The following is a 17,558-nucleotide window of genomic DNA, read 5'->3' on the forward strand; positions in this document are numbered from 1 at the left end:
ACCTTCAGTGACTCCCATGGCCTTCAGGTCAATGCACTAATTCATGACTATAACATCTGAGATATCCTTGATCTGGCTACTGGTCTAGCCCTCTCTGACTCACGCCTTATAAACCATGCATTCTGGAACTTTTTAGTTGTTTCCCACATCAGCATGCTACTTCCCATCCATGTAGATTTGCAGAGACCTCCTCATCTTTTTAATTCCCAGTTCCCACTCTCAACATGGGCCATCTCCTACCCACACTTCAAAACCTAAGCAAAACAACACCTTCCGTGACACCTCCATGCTGAGTCAGATGCCATCCCCTTTGTATTGTAGTTCTTTGCTTGTGTGCCTTTGTCTCACTTTGTTCTCTTTAAAATAAACTCCATGAGGACAATGATCACCTGCTATTTGTGTTAATATCTGCACCAAGTGGCATAGTGTCTGGAGTATAGTAGGATCTATTTTCAAGGAACAAAAGATTATATCTATACCAATAGACATGAATTAGCGCTTTTTTTTTTAAAGATAAGCTCCCTTTGAACTAAGTCAATGTTTACAAGAAGAGTTATACTAAAAGGTTCACTTTTGCTGCTTACGTTTCATTTATTTCAGGCAATTAATTCATTGTTATTGGTAAATCGATACTTTTTATTGATACTGAAAAGAGAGAAATAAACTAATGACTATCTCTGTTAGAGTAGATTTGTTCATATCTATCAGTAAAATGTTAATTATCTGAAAGTCAATAATAAAACATAAACTGTGATCTTAAATATTTTTTAGGGGCTCAAAAATAATTAGAATTCATGTCAGCATATACAAAAAGATCAGAGTATTTTTAAGATAGGATAAAATTTTATTTTAGTTTCTTAATAGGGATTTTTGTGACCTTACAGAGTTCAACTAATTACAATTTTAAAAATAGGATTGATAGAGTTTTAGAATTAGAAACAATTTATAGATTATTTTATTTTTCTTTTGAGGAATCAGGTCATCAGAAGATCAAGGAACACCTATAATGTCACTAGATCCTAATTTAATTTAAATTTTAGAATCCAGGTATTCTAACTCTTGTCTTGATACTATTTCTACTTTATTATGTTGCTTCCCAGGGCTTTAAAAAATAAAAGCTGGGAAATTACATTTGCTTTGCACATACAGCACCAATTATCAAATTCAGCATAAAAGCATAACATGTATACATCAAAAAGAAAACATAAAAACTTCATATTAAAAGCATCTCAAAACAATTGAATATAATAGGGAAACCTTATACAAATGCAACACTCCCCCATTAATAAAAAGAAACCAATTGGAGAAAAAAGAAATTCAATATAAACATGTTGGAATATAACCTAATTCATTTTAATCCAATGCTTCAAATTGAAAAAAATTAGCACTAGTGTTATTTTCCTTTATCATTACAATCTTGCTTTTCATTACATTATGCTATGTTTTGTATTAAACATAAAATCAATTTTTCACCTTAACACATGCTAGAAATACAGAGTCACCATGCTGGAAATCAGTAGAAAGTGTCTTTGTTTCTACTTTTTTTTTTCTTTGAAAAAGCTTTGGGAAAAAAAATCATTTACAATGTTTAATTTTAATAACTTAAAGAATGTAATTGATTTTTGTTTGTTTTTGACATGGAGTTTCACTCTTGTCACTCAGGCTGGAGTACAATGGCATGATCTCGGCTCACTGTAACCTCCACCTCCCAGGTTCAAATGATTCTCCTGTCTCAGCCTCCCGAGTAGCTGGGATGACAGGCACTCGCCACCACACCTGGCTAATTTTTGTATTTTTGTATGTTGGCCATGTTGACCAGGCTGGTCTCAAACTCCTGACCTCAGGCAATCCGCCCACCTCGGCCTCCCAAAGAGCTGGGACTACAGGCGTGAGCCACCGCGCCCAGCCAATTGAATAGTTTTTAACTCAGAGGATAAATGCTTGAGGGGATGGAAAGCCCATTCCTCATGATGTGATTATTTCACACTGCATGCCTGTATTAAAACATCTCATGTACCCCACAAATATATAAACCTCCTTTGTACCCACAAACATTTTATAAAATAATGAAAATATTTTAAAACTAAAAAAATTGTTTTTTAATTAAGCAACCTTATTTAAATAAAATCATTCTTCCTCATCCTCAGTCCTGGGATCTACCAGAAAGAATTAGCAACATCTTAAAGATGACAAAGTGTTAAAGATAAGCTGCTATTAAGTAAAAGTGTGAAGTGTGGAGGGGACAAGCTGGATGCCTGAACCATTTTGTTCTATCTTTAGGACAGTGAAAGAGCAAGATGCAGGATTGGGGTGGGGGACACTTATTCTGTTGAGCATTGTCACCACTATATTCACTGAAATTCATCTGCATGCTTGTATGTATACTGTTGATTCACCTGATACACTGAAAATTATATGAAATTGTTCTCTATTGTTTAGATAATTATAATCTAAGTGCTAATATGAAGCTTAGAATTTATATGAAATAATTATGCCCACAACAAGACATTTCAGCTAATTCCTAGATAATAATCTCACTTCACCCTGCACAAAACAGGCACATGATCATGTCACTCTGACCTGGTTTGAGTCCAAGGAGACTTTTGTTTTTAAAATAATTTAGGTTAGTAGTTAAAATATGAACTTTGGGCCAGGAGTGGGGGCTCATGCCTATAATCCCAGCACTTCGGGAGGCTGAGGCGGGCGGATGACTTGAAGTCAGGAGTTGGAGACTGGCCTGGCCAACATGCTGAAACCCCATCTCTACTAAAAAAAAAAATACAAAAATTAGCCGGGTGTGGTGGCAGGCACCTATAATCCCAGCTACTTGGGAGACTGAGGCAGGAGAATTGCTTGAGCCTGGGAAGTGGAGGTTGCAGTGAGCAGAGATCTTACCACTACACTCCAAAACAAACAACAAACAAAAAAATTCTAGAGTCACACTGAAAATCTTAACAACCTGCTTCTACTTCTCATTTTTTTTTATTTTGACCTGATTTTAGACTGATGGTAAAATGCACAAATAACACAAAGTGCCCCCTATGTCCCTCACCCTGCTTCCCCTACTACTAACATTTTCAGAGCCATCCTTATTTTCTCTATAAAAAAGCAGAATTCTCCTTTTAGAGATTTGGAAAGATTATTAAAAGATAAGTTACAAAATACAGTACCTGACACGTATAAAATATTAAATAAATATTAGCCATGCTTAATTATTTTGTTTTGAGTCTTTATGAGTCAAGTTTTAGTAGAAATATGGGCTAGAAAAAAAAAAAGAAACAGAAAGCGGGACTCTGTGATCCGACTTGGGCTTATAGAACAGACTGTACTAGTTTGTTCTCATGCTGCTAATAAAGTCCTACCCAAGACCGGGTAATTTATAAAGGAAAGAGGTTTAATGAACTCACAATTCCACATGGCTGGGGAGGCCTCACAGTCACGGCAGAAGGCAAAAAAGAAGCAAAGGCACATCTTAAATGGTAGCAGAGAAGAAAGCTTGTGTAGGGAAACTCCCATTTGAAAACCATCAGATCTCGTGAGACTTATTCGCTACCAGGAGAACAGTAGGGGGAACCCGCCCCTATGATTCAATTATCTCCACCTGACTCCATCCTTGACATGCCGGGATAATTACAATCAAGGTGAGATTCGGGCAGAGACACAGCCGAATCATATCAATGACTAATGAGATTTATGTCCAGAACCTAATGAAAACCTGTCTGAGGCCACATTCCCTGTAAAGCAGATTTGAGATAGAGATTTGTGTAGAGAACATTTAACTGGGTAAAATCCTAGGAACCAACAACTGTGGCGAAAAAGCTGAATTGGATAAAGGGTTTTGAGATGTGAGGCAGTCACAACAAATACCTCAGCTAATCTCAAGGGGGAGCTGAGAAGCTGGGGTGACCCTTCAGAGTTGCCCTAAATTGAGGCAGGAGTATGGAGTTTTAATACCTTTCACTGGCCATTCTTCAGATACGAGTTGTCCCCAAGGATGGACATCAGCTTGACAAGTTATTAATTAGATCTCCTGAGAATAAATTCTAGAGAGAATCAGCTGAGAGGCATGAATTGCCAACACTCCCAATAGCTGGGCAAACTTCAGTTTTGAGGGAGGATTTGGGTCACACACAAAAGTCTCCACAAATAATTATTCATGGGAAATTCTATGTAGGCAGAGCTATTTCATGGCCAGTTAATCAAAACTACATAATCTATTTGGTTAAGCAAAAGAAATTAAAAAGATAAAATAAAATCTATACATTAACACTCAAAAGTTTTTAATGCATTTGCCTTGCATTTCGTATGTTTTGCCTTGCATTTCATATGTTTTGCCTTGCATTTGTTTATTTGCTTTTAAGAACCTTTAGAGAACAATAATTACTAATATAATATGCAGTAGCACAGCATAAACGAGGGAAGCTAACTCTCTCCCTTTTCCCAGGACCTGGAACAGCTAAAGATCCTAAGCATTGTCAGCTTTGGTATCTGACATAGTTTGGATGTTTGTCCCCTTCAAATCTCACGTTAAAATGTGATCCCCAATGTTGGAGACAGATGCCTCCTGAATGGCTTGGTGCTGTCCTCTTGGTAATGAATGAGTTCTTACCCTGTGAGTTCATGCAATATCTGGTTGTTTAAAAGAGACTGACACCTCCTCCCTGTCTCTCTCGCTTCCTCTCTCACCATGTGATATGCTGGTTTCCCTTCACCTTCCACCATGCTTGGAAGGTTCCTGAGGCCCTCCCTGGAAGCTGGTGCCAGTACTATGCTACACGTACAGCCTTCAGAACAAGGAGCCAAATAAACCTCATTTCTTTATAAACCACCCAGCCTCAGGTATTTCTTTATAACAGTGCAAATGGGATAACAGAGAATCATTCATGGAAAGTGAGTGTATAGGTCAATTTTCATGCTGCTGATAAAGACATACCCAAGACTGGGTAATTTATAAAGAAGAAGAGGTTTAATGAATTCACATATCTGCACCGCTACCTGTATAAATATGGAAATGTCTTCACCGCTACCTGTACAAACATGGAAATATCTACACCGCCATCTCTATAAAAATGGAAATATCTACACCGCCATCTGTATAAACATGGAAATATCTATACCGCCATCTCTATAAACATGGAAATATCTAAACCGCCATCTGAAGGAACATGGGAATATCTACACCGCTATCTCTATAAAGGTTGAAATATCAACACCGCCATCTGTATAAACATGGAAATATCTACACAGCTATCTGTATAAAGATGGAAATATCTACACCACCATCTCTATAAACGTGGAAATATCTACACCGCCATCCGTATGAACATGGAAATATCTACACCGCCATCTGTATGAACATGGAAATATCTACACCGCCATATCTAGGAACATGGAAATATCTACACCGCCATCTGTATGAACATGGAAATATCTACACTACTATCTATATGAACATGGAAATATCTACACCGCTATCTGTATAAACATGGAAATATCTACACCGCTATCACTATAAACATGGAAATATCTACACCGCTATCTGTATCAACACGGAAATATCTACACCGCCATCTCTATAAACATGGAAATATCAACATTGCAATCTGCATAAACATGGAAGTATCTACACCGCTATCTGTATATACATGGAAATATCTACACCGCCATCCATATAAACATGGAAATATCTACACCGTTATCTGTATAAATGTGGAAATAACTACACCGCTCTGTCTACAAACACGGAAATATCTACACCGCTATCTGCATAAACATGGAAATATCTACACCGCCATCTCTATGAACATGGAAATACCTACACAGCCATCTGTACGAACATGGGAATATCTACACCGCAATCTGTATGAACATGTAAATATCTACACCGCCATCTGTATGAACATGGAAATATCTACCCCGCTATCTGTATGAACATGGAAATATCTACACCGCTATCTGTATAAACATGGAAATATCTTCACCGCAATCTATATAAACATGGAAATATCTACAATGCTGTCTCTATAAACTTGGAAATAACTACACCACTATCTCTATAAACATGGAAATATCTAGACCGCCATCTCTATAAACATGGAAATATCTACACCACCATCTGTATAAACATGGAAATATCTATACCGCTATCTGCATAAACATGGAAATATCTACACCGCCATCTCTATGAACATGGAAATATCTACACCGCCATCTCTACGAACATGGAAATATCTACACCGCCATCTCTATGAACATGGAAATATCAACACCGCCATTTGTATGAACATGGAAATATCTACACCACCATCTGTATGAACATGGAAATACCTTCACCGCCATCAGTATGAACATGGATATATGTACACCGGCATCTGGATGAACATGGAAATATCTGCACCGCTATCTGCATGAACATGGAAATATCTACACAGCTATCTGAATATACACGGAAATATCTACACAGATTTCTCTATAAATATGGAAATAACTACAGCGCGATCTCTATAAACTTCGAAATATCTACACCGCCATCTGTATGAACATGGAAATATCTACACCGCCATCTGTACAAACATGGACATATCTACACCGCCATCTGTATTAAGATGGAAATATCTACACCGCTATCTGTATAAACATGGAAATATCGGCCCAACTATCTGTATAAACATGGAAATATCCGCACCGCTATCTGTATAAACATGGAAATATCTACACTGCTATCTGCATAAACATGGAAATATCCACACCGCTATCTGTGTAAACATGGAAATGTCTACACCGCTATCTGTGTAAACATGGAAATATCTACACCGCCATCTGTGTAAACATGAAAATATCTACACCGCCATCCCTATAAACATGGAAATATTTACACCGCCATCTGTATGAACATGGAAATATCTACACCGCCATCTCCATAAACATGGAAATATCTACACCACCATCTGTATAAACATGGAAATATCTATACCGCTATCTGCATAAACATGGAAATATCTACACTACCATCTCTATGAACATGGAAATATCTACAACGCCATCTGTACGAACATGGAAATATCTATACCGCCATCTGTATGAACATGAAATTATCTACACTGCCATCTGTATGAACATGGAAATATCTACACCGCTAACTGTATGAACATGGAAACATCTACACCGCTATCTGTATGAACATGGAAATATCTACACAGTTATCTGTATGAACATGGAAATATCTACAATGCTATCTGTATGAACATGGAAATATCTACACCGCTATCTGTACGAACATGGAAATATCTACACCGCTATCTGTATGACCATGCAAATATCTACACAGCTATCTGTATATCAATGGAAATATCTACACTGCTATCTCTATAAACATGGAAATAACTACACTGCTATCTGTATAAATATGGAAATATCTACACCGCCATCTCTATGAACATGGAAATATCTACACCGCCATCTGTATGAACATGGAAATATCTACACCGCTAACTGTATAAACATGGAAATATCTACACCGATATCTGTATGAACATGGAAATTTCTTCGCCATCTGTATGAACATGGAAATATCTACACCGCTAAATACATGAACATGGAAATGTCTACACCGCTATTGGTATGAACATGGAAGTATCTACACCGCTATCTGTATGAACATGGAAATATCTACACCGCTATCTGTATGAACATGGAAATATCTACACCGCTATCTGTATGAACATGGAAATAACTACACCGCCATCTGTATGAACATGTAAATATCTACACCGCCATCTGTATGAACATGGAAATATCTAAACCGCTAACTGTATGAACATGGAAATATCTACACCGCTATCTGTATGACCATGCAAATATCTACACAGCTATCTGTATATCAATGGAAATATCTACACTGCTATGTCTATAAACATGGAAATAACTACACTGCTATCTGTATAAATATTGAAATATCTACACCGCCATCTCTATGAACATGGAAATATCTACACAGCCATCTGTATGAACATGGAAATATCTACACCGCTAACTGTATGAACATGGAAATATCTACACCGCTATGTGTATGAACATGGAAATATCTTCGCCATCTGTATGAACATTGAAATATTTACACCGCTAAATACATGAACATGGAAATGTCTACACCGCTATTGGTATGAACATGGAAATATCTACCCCGCTATCTATATGAACATGGAAATATCTACACCACTATCTGTATGAACATGGAAATATCTACAACACTGTCTCTATAAACTTGGAAATAACTACACCACTATCTCTGTAAACATGGAAATATCTAGACCACCATCTCTATAAACATGGAAATATCTATACCACCATCTGTATAAACATGGAAATATCTATACCGCTATGTGCATAAACATGGAAATATCTACACCGCCATCTCTATGAACATGCAAATATCTACACCGCCATCTGTGCGAACATGCAAATATCTATACTGCCATCTGTATCAACATGTAAATATCTACACCGCCATCTGTATGAACATGGAAATATCTACACCGCTAACTGTATGAACATGGAAATATGTACACCGCTAACTGTATGAACATGGAAATATCTACACCGCTATCGGTATGAACATGGAAATATCTACACCGCCATCTGTATGAACATGGAAATATCTACAACGCCATCTGTATGAACATGGAAATATCTACACCGCCACCTGTATGAACATGGAAATATCTACACTGCCATCCATACGAACATGGAAATATCTACACCGCCATCTGTATGAACATGTAAATATCTACACCGCCATCTGTATGAACATGGAAATATGTACACCGCTAACTGTATGAACATGGAAATATCTACACCGCTATCTGTATGAACATGGAAATATCTACACCGCCATCTGTATGAACATGGAAATATCTACACCGCTATCTGTATGAACATGGAAATATCTGCACTGCTATCTGTATGAACATGGAAATATCTGCACCGCCATCTGTATGAACATATAAATATCTACACCGCCATTTGTATGAACATGGAAATATCTACACTGCCATCTCTATGAACATGGAAATATCTACACCGCCATTTGTATGAACATGGAAATATCTACACCACCATCTGTATGAACATGGAAATACCTTCACCGCCATCTGTATGAACATGGATATATGTACACCGGAATCTGGATGAACATGGAAATATCTACACCGCTATCTGCATGAACATGGAAATATCTACACAGCTATCTGAATATACACGGAAATATCTACACAGATTTCTCTATAAATATGGAAATAACTACAGCGCGATCTCTATAAACTTCGAAATATCTACACCGCCATCTGTATGAACATGGAAATATCTACACCGCCATCTGTACAAACATGGACATATCTACACCGCCATCTGTATTAAGATGGAAATTTCTACACCGCTATCTGTATAAACATGGAAATATCTGCCCAACTATCTGTATAAACATGGAAATATCCGCACCGCTATCTGTATAAACATGGAAATATCTGCCCAACTATCTGTGTAAACATGGAAATATCCGCACCACTATCCGAATAAACATGGAAATATCTGCACCGCTATCTGTATAAACATGGAAATATCTACACTGCTATCTGCATAAACATGGAAATATCCACACCGCTATCTGTGTAAACATGGAAATGTCTACACCGCTATCTGTGTAAACAAGGAAATATCTACACCGCCATCTGTGTAAACATGAAAATATCTACACCGCCATCCCAATAAACATGGAAATATCTACACCGTCCTCTGTATGAACATGGAAATATCTGCACCGCCATCTCTATAAACGTGGAAATATCTACACCGCTATCTGTATGAACGTGGAAATATCTACACTGCTCTCTGTATAAAATTGAAATTATCTACACCACTATATCTATAAACATGGAAATATCTACACTGCTATCTGTATAAACATGGAAATATCTACACCGCTATCTGTATAAACATGGAAATATCTTCACCGCTATCTCTATAAACATGGAAACATCTTCAACGCTGTCTCTATAAACTTGGAAATAACTACGCCACTATCTCTGTAAACATGGAAATATCTAGACCGTCATCTCTACAAACATGGAAATATCTACACCACCATCTGTATGAACATGTAAATATCTACACCGCCATCTGTATGAACATGGAAATATCTACACCGCTAACTGTAAGAACTTGGAAATATCTACACTGCTATCTGTATGAACATGGAAATATCTACACCGTTATCTGTATGAACATGGAAATATCTACACCGCTATCTGTATCAACATGGAAATATCTACACCGCTATCTGTACGAACATGGAAATATCTACACCGCTATCTGTATGACCATGCAAATACCTACACAGCTATCTGTATATCAATGGAAATATCTACACTGCTATCTGTATAAACATGGAAATATCTACACCGCCATCTGTACGAACATGGAAATATCTATACCGCCATCTGTATGAACATGGAAATATCTACACCGTCATCTGTATTAACATGGAAATATCTACACCGCTAACTGTATGAACATGGATATATGTACACCGGCATCTGGATGAACATCGAAATATCTACACCGCTATCTGTATGAACATGGATATATGTACACCGGCATCTGGATGAACATCAAAATATCTACCCCGCTATCTGCATGAACATGGAAATATCTACACAGCTATCAGCATATACATGGAAATATCTACACAGATTTCTCTATAAATATGGAAATAACTACAGCGCTATCTCTATAAACTTCGAAGTATCTAAACCGCCATCTGTATGAACATGGAAACATCTACACCGCCATCTGTATGAACATGGACATATCTACACCTCCATCTGTTTTAAGAAGGAAATATCTACACCGATATCTGTATAAACATGGAAATATCTGCACGACTATCTGTATAAACATGGAAATAACCGCACCGCTATCTGTATAAACATGGAAATATCTACACCGCTATCTGCATAAACATGGAAATATCCACACCGCTATCTGTGTAAACATGGAAATGTCTACACCGCTATCTGTGTAAACATGGAAATATCTACACCGCCATCTGTGTAAACATGAAAATATCTACACAGCCATCCCTATAAACATGGAAATATTTACACCGCCATCTGTATGAATATGGAAATATCTACACCGCCATCTCCATAAACATGGAAATACCTACACCACAATCTGTATAAACATGGAAATATCTATACCGCTATCTGCTTAAACATGGAAATATCTACACTACCATCTCTATGAACATGGAAATATCTACAACGCCATCTGTACGAACATGGAAATATCTATACCGCCATCTGTATGAACATGAAATTATCTACACCGCCATCTGTATGAACATGGAAATATCTACACCGCTAACTGTATGAACATGGAAACATCTACACCGCTATCTGTATGAACATGGAAATATCTACACCGTTATCTGTATGAACATAGAAATATCTACAACGCTATCTGTATGAACATGGAAATACCTACACCGCTATCTGTACGAACATGGAAGTATCTACACCGCTTTCTGTTTGACCATGCAAATATCTACACAGCTATCTGTATATCAACGAAAATATCTACACTGCTATCTCTATAAACATGGAAATAACTACACTGCTATCTGTATAAATATGGAAATATCTACACCGCCATCTCTATGAACATGGAAATATCTAAACCGCCATCTGTATGAACATGGAAATATCTACACCGCTAACTGTATGAACATGGAAATATCTACACCGCTATCTGTATGAACATGGAAATTTCTTCGCCATCTGTATGAACATGGAAATATCTACACCGCTAAATACATGAACATGGAAATGTCTACACCGCTATTGGTATGAACATGGAAATATCTACACCGCTATCTGTATGAACATGGAAATATCTACACCGCTATCTGTATGAACATGGAAATATCTACACAGCTATCTGTATGAACATGGAAATATCTTCACCGCCATCTCTATGAACATGGATGTATCTAAACCGGCATCTGGATGAACATGGAAATAACTACACCGCAATCTGCATGAACATGGAAATATCTACACAGCTATCTGCATATACATGAAAATATCTACTCAGATTTCTATAAAAATATAGAAATAACTACAGCGCTATCTCTATAAACTTCGAAATATCTACACCGCCATCTGTATGAACATGGAAATATCTACACCACCATCTGTATAAACATGGTAATATCTATACCGCCATCTGCATAAACATGGAAATATCTACACCACCATCTGTATAAACATGGAAATACCTATACCGCTAACTGTATGAACATGGAAATATCTACACCGCTATTGGTATGAACATGGAAATATCTACACCGCTATCTGTATGAACATGGAAATATCAACACCGCTATCTGCATAAACATGAAAATATCCACACCGCTATCTGTGTAAACATGGAAATGTCTACACCGCTATCTGTGTAAACATGGAAATATCTACACTGCCATCTGTTTAAACCTGAAAATATCTACACCGTCATCTCTATAAACATGGAAATATCTACACCGCCATCTGTATGAACATGGAAATATCTACACAGCCATCTCTATAAACGTGGAAATATCTACACTGCTATCTGTATGAACTTGGAAACATCTACTCTGCTATCTGTATAAAATTGAAATTATCTACAGCACTATCTCTATAAACATGGAAATACCTACACCGCTATCTGTATAAACATGGAAATAACTTCACCGCTATCTGTATAAACATGGAAATATCTACAATGCTGTCTCTATAAACTTGGAAATAACTACACCACTATCTCTATAAACATGGAAATATCTAGACCGCCATCTCTATAAACATGGAAATATCTACACCACAATCTGTATAAACATGGAAATATCTATACCGCTATCTGCATTATCATGGAAATATCTACAACGCCATCTCCATGAACATGGAAATATCAACACCGCTATCTATATGAACATCGATATATGTACACCGGCATCTGGAGGAACATGGAAATATCTACACCGCTATCTGCATGAACATGGATCTATCTACACAGCTATCTGAATATACATGGAAATATCTACACAGATTTCTCTATAAATATGGAAATAACTACAGCGCTATCTCTATAAACTTCGAAATATCTACACCGCCATCTGTATGAACATGGAAATATCTACACCGCCATCTGTACAAACATGGACATATCTTCACCGTCATCTGTATTAATATGGAAATATCTACACCGCTATCTGTATAAACATGGAAATATCTGCCCAAATATCTGTATAAACATGGAAATATCCGCACCGCTATCTGAATAAACAATGAAATATTCGCACCGCTATCTGTATAAACATGGAAATATCTACACTGATATCTTCATAAACATGGAAATATCCACACCGCTATCTGTGTAAACATGGAAATGTCTACCCCGCTATCTGTGTAAACATGGAAATATCTACACCGCTATCTGTTTAAACATGGAAATATCTACACCGCCATCTGTGTAAACATGAAAATATCTACACCGCCTTCCCAATAAACATGGAAATATCTACACCGTCCTCTGTATGAACATGGAAATATCTGCACCGCCATCTCTATAAACGTGGAAATATCTACACCGCTATCTGTATGAACTTGGAAATACCTACACTGCTCTCTGTATTAAATTGAAATTATCTACACCACTATCTCTATAAACATGGAAATATCTACACTGCTATCTGTATAAACATGGAAATATCTAGACCGCAATCTGTATAAACATGGAAATATCTTCACCGCTATCTGTATAAACATGGAAATATCTACAACGCTGTCTCTATAAACTTGGAAATAACTACGCCACTATCTCTGTAAACATGGAAATATCTAGACCGTCATCTATATAAACATGGAAATATCTACACCACCATCTGTATAAACATGGAAATATCTATACCGCTATCTGCATAAACATGGAAATATCTACACCGCCATCTCTAAAACATGGAAATATCTACACCGCCATCTGTACGAACATGGAAATATCTATACCGCCATCTGTATGAACATGTAAATATCTACACCGCCACCTGTATGAACATGTAAATATCTACACCGCTAACTGTATGAACATGGAAATGTCTACACCGCTATCTTTATGAACACGGAAATATCTACACCGTTATCTGTATGAACATGGAAATATCTACACCGCTATCTGTATCAACATGGAAATATCTACACCGCTATGTGTACGAACATGGAAATATCTACACCGCTATCTGTATGAGCATGCAAATATCTACACAGCTATCTGTATATCAATGGAAATATCTACACTGCTATCTCTATAAACATGGAAATATCTACACTGCTATCTGTATAAACATGGAAATATCTACACCGCCATTTGTATGAACATGGAAATATCTAGACCCCTAACTGTATGAACATGGAAATATCTACACCGCTATCTGTATGAACATGGAAATATCTACACCGTTATCTGTATGAACATGGAAATATCTACACCGCTATCTGTATGAACATGGAAATATCTACACAGCTATCTGTATAAACATGGAAATATAAACACCACCACCTGTATGAACATGGAAATATCTACACTGCCATCCGTACGAACATGGAAATATTTACACCGCCATCTTTATGAACATGGAAATATCTACGCCGCCATCTCTATAAACATGGAAATATCTACAACACCGTCTGTAAAAACATGGAAATATCCATACCGCTATCTGCATAAACATGGAAATATCTACACCGCCATCTCTATGAACATGGAAATATCTACACCGCTAACTGTATGAACATGGAAATATCTACACCGCTATCTGTATGAACATGGAAATATCTACACCGTTATCTGTATGAACATGGAAATATCTACACCGCTATCTGTATGACCATGCAAATATCTACACAGCTATCTGTATATCAATGGCAATATCTACACTGCTATCTCTATTAACATGGAAATAACTACACTGCTATCTGTATAAATATGGAAATATCTACACCGCCATCTCTATGAACATGGAATTATCTACACCGCCATCTGTATGAACAGGGAAATATCTACACCGCTAAATATATGAACATGGAAATGTCTACACCGTTATTGGTATGAACATGGAAATATCTACACCGCTATCTGTATGAACATGGAAATATCTACACCGCCATCTGTATGAACATGGAAATATCTACACCGCTATCTGTATGAACATGGAAATACATACACCGCCATCTGTATGAACATGTAAACATCTACACCGTCATCTTTATGAACATGGAAATATCTAAACCGCTAACTGTATGAACATGGAAATATGTACACCGGTATCTGTATGAACATGGAAATAACTACACCGCCATCTGTATGAACATGTAAATATCTACACCGCCATCTTTATGAACATGGTAATATCTAAACCGCTAACTGTATGAACATGGAAATATGTACACCGCTATCTGTATGAACATGGAAATATCTACACCACTATCAGTATGAACATGGAAATATCTACACCGCTATCTGTATGAACATGGAAATATCTACACCGCTATCTGTATGAACATGGAAATATCTACACCGGTATCTCTATGAACATGCAAATATCTACACAGCTATCTGTAAATATCTACACTACTATCTCTATAAACATGGAAATAACTACACTGCTATCTCTATAAATATGGAAATATCAACACCGCCATCTCTATGAACTTGGAAATATCTACACCGCCATTTGTATGAACATGGTAATATCTACAGCGCCATCTCTATGAACATGGAAATATCTACACCGCCATTAGTTTGAACATGGAAATATCTACACCACCATCTGTATGAACATGGAAATATCTTCACCGCCATCTATATGAACATGGATATATGTACACCGGCATCTGGATGAACATGGAAATATCTACACCGCTATCTACATGAACATGGATCTATCTACACAGCTATCTGAATATACATGGAAATATCTACACAGATTTCTCTATAAATATGGAAATAACTACAGCGCTATCTCTATAAACTTCGAAATATCTACACAGCCATCTGCATGAACATGGAAATATCTACACCGCCATCTGTACAAACATGGACATATCTTCACCGCCATCTGTATTAAGATGGAAATATCTACACTGCTATCTGTATAAACATGGAAATATCTGCCCAAATATCTGTATAAACATGGAAATATCCGCACCGCTATCTGAATAAACATGGAAATATTCGCACCGCTATCTGTATAAACATGGAAATATCTACACTGATATCTGCATAAACATGGAAATATTCTCACCGCTATCTGTGTAAACATGGAAATGTCTACACCGCTATCTGTGTAAACATGGAAATATCTACACCGCCATGTGTGTAAACATGAAAATATCTACACCGCCATCCCAATAAACATGGAAATATCTACACCGTCCTCTGTATGAACATGGAAATATCTGCACCGCCATCTCTATAAACGTGGAAATATCTACACCGCTATCTGTATGAACTTGGAAATACCTACACTGCTCTCTGTATTAAATTGAAATTATCTACACCACTATCTCTATAAACATGGAAATATCTACACTGCTATCTGTATAAACATGGAAATATCTACACCGCAATCTGTATAAACATGGAAATATCTTCACCGCTATCTGTATAAACATTTAAATATCTACAACGCTGTCTCTATAAACTTGGAAATAACTTCGCAACTATCTCTGTAAACATGGAAATATCTAGACCGTCATCTCTATAAACATGGAAATATCTACACCACCATCTGTATAAACATGGAAATATCTATACCGCTATCTGCATAAACATGGAAATATCTACACCGCCATCTCTATGAACATGGAAATATCTACACCGCCATCTGTACGAACATGGAAATATCTATACCGCCATCTGTATGAACATGTAAATATCTACACCGCCATCTGTATGAACATGCAAATATCTACACCGCTAACTGTATGAACATGGAAATATCTACACCGCTATCTGTATATCAATGGAAATATCTACACTGCTATCTCTATAAACATGGAATTAACTACACTGCTATCTGTATCAACATGGAAATATCTACACCGCCATCACAATGAACATGGAAATATCTACACAGCTATCTGTATGAACATGGAAATATCTTCACCGCCATCTCTATGAACATGGATGTATCTACACCGGCATCTGGATGAACATGGAAATAACTACACCGCAATCTGCATGAACATGGAAATATCTACACAGCTATCTGCATATACATGAAAACATCTACACAGATTTCTATATAAATATAGAAATAACTACAGCGCTATCTCTATAAACTTCGAAATATCTACACCGCCATCTGTATGAACATGGAAATATCTACACCACCATCTGTATAAACATGGTAATATCTATACCGCCATCTGCATAAACATGGAAATATCTACACCACCATCTGTATA

The sequence above is a fragment of the Gorilla gorilla genome, chromosome 19 (assembly GCF_029281585.2).
Source record: "Gorilla gorilla gorilla isolate KB3781 chromosome 19, NHGRI_mGorGor1-v2.1_pri, whole genome shotgun sequence".
In the NCBI taxonomy this organism is placed as follows: Eukaryota; Metazoa; Chordata; class Mammalia; order Primates; family Hominidae; genus Gorilla; species Gorilla gorilla.